Source organism: Hevea brasiliensis, chromosome 17, assembly GCF_030052815.1.
Source record: "Hevea brasiliensis isolate MT/VB/25A 57/8 chromosome 17, ASM3005281v1, whole genome shotgun sequence".
Taxonomy (NCBI): domain Eukaryota; kingdom Viridiplantae; phylum Streptophyta; class Magnoliopsida; order Malpighiales; family Euphorbiaceae; genus Hevea; species Hevea brasiliensis.
In genome coordinates, this window is record NC_079509.1 from 53,553,207 (window position 1) to 53,559,852 (window position 6,646).

Below are 6,646 nucleotides of genomic sequence, written 5' to 3' on the forward strand. Positions count from 1 at the left end.
TCGATGACATTGCTTGTCAAGGTAGTCTTAAGCAAATTTCACTGAACCTTATGCTTAACCCCAAGCATGGCCCATCTTACAACAGTCCGCCCCACATTTTAAAAGGCCCAAAGACTTCCGCCAATTTACCAAAAGCTCCGACAACACTCCCGATAGACCTCGTCGACTTCTTTTCTCACGCCATTTCTTCCGGCAATTTTTACAGGAAGCCGAAAGGTTTCTTCCTTTCCATTAAAATGGTAAGAACGAAAATGTGGTCTTCCCACAAACCCAAACTCAGCAAATTTCGACCTAAAATGGGTACTCCATCTTCATTGCCCGCAAACCCTAACCCCAAATTTCACCCACCACTACCCCAATCACCGCCACCACAAACGCCGCCATTACCACAATCACCACCACCCCAGTCACCGCCACCACCCCCAAGCCAAATACCACCTCTCATTCCGCCGACTCCCCTCTCGCCGCAATCTGAGCCACAACATGAAACGCCAATTCCCGATTCCCATTCCCCAGAACCAGCGCCTGAACCTATGCCTACTCAAACGAAAACCCAAGGCAAAACAAAAAAGGCTGCAAGTAAACCTAAGAAAACCCCTGTCGAAAAACTAAACGAGTACCCTCTGCCTTTCGACTGAATTCACCACCTCACCGCCCTTCCGAACCAGCTTAGCAAAAGGACCAGGTCTTCCTCACAAACTCCAAAGACCAAAGTGACCCAATCACCGATAACTCGCCTCCTTACACTCTCCAGAACCTGCGTCATCTGCAGATACTATAGAGGAGGTAATTTCTCCATTACCTTGGGCTTTTAGGGATATGGATATGAAAAAGGCATATGAGAAATTACTTTCTAAAACTATTTTGGCAAACAAGTATATGGATGAGCAGATTTTGAAAGAATTAGGCATTTATGATTCTGCTTTGCCTATTTGGATGTTGTTAGTCGGATCGATTTTGCTAAAATTAGGGAACCAGTGTACAAGGATCTAACCTCGAATTTTTGAGTTCCCTAAGGTTGAGTTTCAAACTAATAAAGGTTCGAACATAAAGATATGATATATTTTCGATGTCTTTGGAATTGATAGGGAGTTAGACATGGCTGCTATGAATGCAATTTTTGGTTTTCAGGATTCGAGGTATAAAAACATTGAGTGGCAGCAAACTGTTTATGACCCTGTTCAATTCTGGAAGGACATTGCACCTTTTGGGGGTTATTATAGACAGAGGACTGCAAAAGCCTCTAGGATAGTTGACCATGTATTGAAATACCTCCATAGGTTCATCACTTACATCGCTTTTAGGAAGGGGACACAAGAATGATATTGTGGGTGCCGGGATTTGTTTCTCTTGTGGTGCATGAAGGAGAGAAAACAAGTGAGTACAGCCCATTTCATAGCTACTCACCGCACCAAATTGTCACAAAGCATACTAAAGGTAGTATTGTTTTTGGGGGTATATAATCGCTATAGCAAAATCATTTAGCTTTGATGCTAGTCTATATAAATTGCCGCTACTGGGAATCATATATAGACAAAGACAATGTTGTTGCATATGGATGTTTGTGAGAAAGTAGGCCATACCTATACTGCTACAAAGAAAGATCCTCGATACCACTGCTGCAGACCCCACCACTTTTGCACCAAAGTAACCACAACCAACCTCTACCCCTTCAGCAGACATTTTATCCATCTTAAAATCCTTGGAATCCAGAATAACAAATTTCACTGTCCAACCATCTGTTCCCTCACCTGACACCACAGAAATTCTTGCTACCTTGAAAAACTTAGAAATCAAAATTGAAGCCATGGGTCAGGAGCAGGTTAACCAAAAGAAGAAGCTAGAAAAGAAACTTAAAAAGAGATTTTTATCTCTTAAAAAGAAACAGAAGCAACATCAACTTCAAATGCTGGAGCTTTACAACAAACTGGCCCAATCCTACAACAACTTATATCATTGGGGCCAAGCCATGTTTCAAGAAATGAAAGACTTAACAGAAAACTTGGAAACTGCTTCTGAAGCTTCGGATCACAATGAACCTACTGCAGAACATGAAGCACACCCTGGTTTAGCAGAAAAGCCTTGACAGCAAAGCTTGATCAGTAGCAATAGTTCTAATTTCTGTTTTAAGTTTATTTTTGTAATTTGTTTATTTTAATTTTCAAACTTTGGTCATCGTTGTAATACTTTGGTACTTAGTTTTTATTATTATCTCTGCACTTCTTTCCTTTCGTTTACTTTATTTTATTTTATCTTCTGATATGGACATAAATACTCTGTGAATGTTTCTTGGTTTAATTTTTGATTTAACTGTTACATTTTATTTCTTTACACTCTTTCATTTTCTTGAACATTATTTTAGCACTTTATCTTTTCTTCAATCCTAATTTTGTTGACATTAATGAGTTGCACAAATTTTCTCTGAGCCACACCTGTTCCACATCAGTTGGAGGTAACAGCTTACCCTTACACCATTTAAGCTTATGGTCTGTTGCCAATGCTTATGCTTCCGCTTTACCCTACGCAGCAGGTTAAGCAACATCTTAAGCAGTATAAATTCATATATTTGGGATACTTTTTCGCATTTTTTCTCTCTAAAGCTTCATTGTTAATATCACTTTGAGCTAATTTTGGAATTCTTGAGCTTATATTGATTTAATCCCCAATTGTATAAATTTCAATAATTGAGTAATTCACACAATTTTGCCCATTTTTTGCATTCATTTTAAACATTGAGGACAATGTTTCATTTGAGTTTGGGGGTGAGGGCAAAATTTTTGCAAAATTTTAAAAAAAAAAATTTCTTTCATTCATTTATTGCATTTCATGCATCCATATATAGATAATCCATATACTTATACATATACCACACACATGTCTATACCTACATACATATATTTGCATATAGTCTTCATATAGATTACACTTAATTTTAATTCGATTTATGCATTTACTTTAGGATCATGCATATCATAAAAATAAATTTTTACCTTGTCCTTAGAGGATTGAGAGTTGCTTTGAAGAGCAATTGAGCTTACTTTTAGAAGGGTTTGATGGATTGAAAGCTCTAGATAGGTGCAAATTTATTAGATTCTTGCTTTAGTTTATATCTTCTTAGCCAAGGGCCACCCAATCAATTGCGTTGACTTTGAGTGCCTAGAGAAAACTCTTGGGTGAGAAGTAGCTAATTGATGTCTCACCAATCCTAGAACAATCTTTCTAAACCTTTCAAGGCGAAATCATAGCATACACTTGAAAAAGAAATGATCTAGGCATTCTTTGAATTTTAAACCCATATTTTAGCCTTAGCCAACCTCACTTAAAAATTTCCCTTTGGAACCAATTTGAGCCTACATTTATCCCTCTTATTCCTTTGGAACCCACATTAATGCCTAGCCATAAACCCAAACACTTACCTACCCTCCATGAGAATAATTCTTTGAGTGATAGATACACTTAAAAAATAATAATAATAATAATAATAATTACTTGGGAGAAGTGACTAAAAAAAAAAAAAGGGCTAGCAAATTCAATTATGGTATGTAAAGTAATTCACCACCCAAGTACACAAAGAAATGAGTTTGGGGGTGAATTGAAAGGGACAATTGTAATTCAAAGTCAATATTATTTATATAGTCCCTCTAAAAGCTTCAAAATTATATGCTAGCATTGGTGAATAGTTGTAAAGTTCCTTCTCCCAAATCCTTCCTAAAAAAAATTAAAAAATAAAAATAAAAAAAAAAATTTGTGTCTTGATCTTTTAATAATTTGATTATTCTCATATTTTGTTACCCTTATCCCTTTCTTGTTAGCCACATTATCACCCCCTTAGCCCCATTACGACCCTTGAAAGTCCTTTTGATCTTTTGATGGTGTTTTGCTACATTAGTGGAGATTGGAATAGGAGAATTGCCTATGGGATTGGGATATCATTAAATCCATCCATTTACTTCCATCATTATTTGAGACACTTTAGTTTATGGATTACCCTAATGTCTATTTAGGCATGATTATTCTCTGTGATTGATTGGTTTGGGCTTGATGATATGGATAATTGACCCAAGGCTAAGCGGTGATAACTTTGGTAAGGACTGAATTCTTTGCATCTTGAAAGTGGGTATATGGTTTGTTGGTGGCTAAAAGTAAGCTTGAGAGTTTGGATAAGTAATTTTCATAAATTTAAGGTAAGGTACCCCAAATTGTATTAATTGTTTTAATTTGCTTGAGGACAAGCAAATGTTTGAGTTTGGGGGAATTTTTTACACTCATTTCATATAGGCATTTTAGGGTAGTTTTGCATCCATTTTGCCCTTATATTTTAGTATATTTTATGTTTTTAGCTTTATTTTAGCTTATTTGTTAACTTTAGATACTTTATATTTGATTTTCGTAATTTTGTTGTTTTTGATAGGATTTTGTGGCAAATCGAAGATCAATGAGTGCAATAGGAAATAATTTGAAGAGATTTGAAGTTCTTTAAGCATGGAGGAAAGTTGAAGAAATCAAGCCTTGAAAGAGCAAACTAGCCGAAATTTGCTTGAGACTCTGCTTAAGGTCATGCTTAGGGTAAAGCGGCAATGCTTAAGGTGCAACACAAGTCAAGCATGAGCAGAAAAGTCCATTTTACTATAAGTCTGTCGAGATTTGCTGAAGGTCTACTTAACCTTAAGCAGACAGTGCGACCAGAGGCTAAATTTGCTAAGAAGCTGCTTAGGGTTAAGCCGAACCCTAAGCAGACTGCCCAGAACGTGAATAGTGCTGCTGACTTGGATAATTTTACACCTCATTTCCTATCCACTCCTTGTCTTTTATTTACTTTTAGGGCAACTTTTAGGGACCATATAAATTCATCATTTCCTTATTTTTGCCAAGGGAGGAAAGGGAGGAAAGAAAAAAAGGAAAGAAAAAAAGAGAATAGAGAAAAGGGAGGAGACGCCATTTTCTTTTGGGGAGGAGTCACGCACAGCTTTGGAGCTCCAGAAACCAGAGACTTTGGTTCTTCCACCTGGGTTTTTCTATTTCAGTCCTCTTATCATGTTTTTCTTTACTTTTCCATCAATATTTCTTGTAAATACCATCATGAGTGAGTAATTTCTTTATATTTCAGAGTTGGGAAATATGTCTTAGATTAATTTGTGGATTTAGACTGGGTATTTCCTTATTTTATATGAATATGAGTTTTGACTCCTTCCTTGTGTGCTTGATTTACTTGCCTAATGTTGGTACCCATTGGGTATTGTGTTAATCTTTGATTGAAGGACCGAAAGGTGAAAGTCATTGATGGGTAATCATGGATTAGAACTTAAAATCACCTAGATTTAGAAATAAACTAGGACTTTAAGAGGAATTAATTATTGGTTACAAAACTTAATGGGTTTTAAAGTAATCAAATACATACGAAAGTAGGTTTGGTTATTTTAGAATACACTTTGATTTGCTTGAAAAAGATATCAAAGGGATTTAGAATCAATTTCCTTCAAACTCTATTTTTCCTTAAAAATTGGAATGCCCAAGACAAATCCCAACTAATTTATGCATAAACCCCCAACTCTGGAATCACTTTTACCATAAATAGACTTTTGCTTAAATTACCCATTGTTAATTTTAGTTTAATTGCGAGCTAGAATTAGAATTTATTTGTTTGCTCTTTACCCATTTCAATTGGATTAATCAATTTACCTTGCTCATTTACATTTACCATTTATTCATTAATCATTAGCCCAAATAATCGCTTCATTCATAGTTTAGTAATCAAACAGCAAATCCTCGTGGGAACGATACTTGATTCATCACTTTATTACTTGAGACGACCCGTATACTTGCGGATTCGCCACATCAAGTTTTTGGCGCCGTTGCCGGGGATTTGATTTTTTGTTTGATATTGAACAATTGTTTGTTTGGTTAATTTGGGTATTTTATTTTATTTTCTTTTTACCATTTTACTTTGAGAATTTGTTTATTTTTTTTGTTTTTCAGGTGCTTTATTTTATGAGAAGGACAAAAAGTGAAGAAATCAATCTATTCTTTGACCCAGAAATAGAGAAGACAGCAAAAGCTTTAAGAGCAGAATCTAAGAGGAGAAAAGCTGAAATTAAAGCTCAACAACAACAAGAAAGAGCACAAGAGCAAGAGCAATTACAAGAAGAAATGGCTGACAACAACAATAACAATAACAACCGCTCTGTGAAGGATCATGCCTATCCTAACATTGGAGATTTCATGCAAAGTATCACAAGACCAAGGGTAGAAGCTAATAATTTTGAACTGAAGCCTGCACTCTGTCAAATGGTACAACAAGCACAATTTGGAGGAAATCCAAGTGAAAGTCCACATGTGCATCTGGCACACTTTCTTGAGATCAGTGATATGTTGAAGATAAATGGAGTTTCTGATGATGCAATTCGACTCAGATTATTTCCTTTTTCTCTGAAGGACCGAGCTAGAGAGTGGTTACATTCTTTGCCACGGGTTCTATCACAACATGGGATGAACTGTCTCAAGTATTATAGGCTCAATATTTTCCACCAAGCAAGACAGCTAAGCTAAGAAATGAGCTGACTTCTTTTAAACCTAGAGATGATGAGAGCTTGTATGAAGCATGGGAGAGGTACAAGGATTTGCAAAGGAGTTGTCCACATCATGGGAT

The 6,646-nt window shown here is 36.2% G+C and overlaps 1 non-coding gene across 1 annotated transcript; it reads right to left on the reverse strand.

The window, feature by feature from the left end:
- Positions 1–6,539: 6,539 nt before the first annotated feature.
- Positions 6,540–6,646, reverse strand: LOC131175762 (small nucleolar RNA R71). Its single transcript, XR_009145952.1, has one exon. It is a non-coding gene; the product is annotated as a small nucleolar RNA R71 (small nucleolar RNA).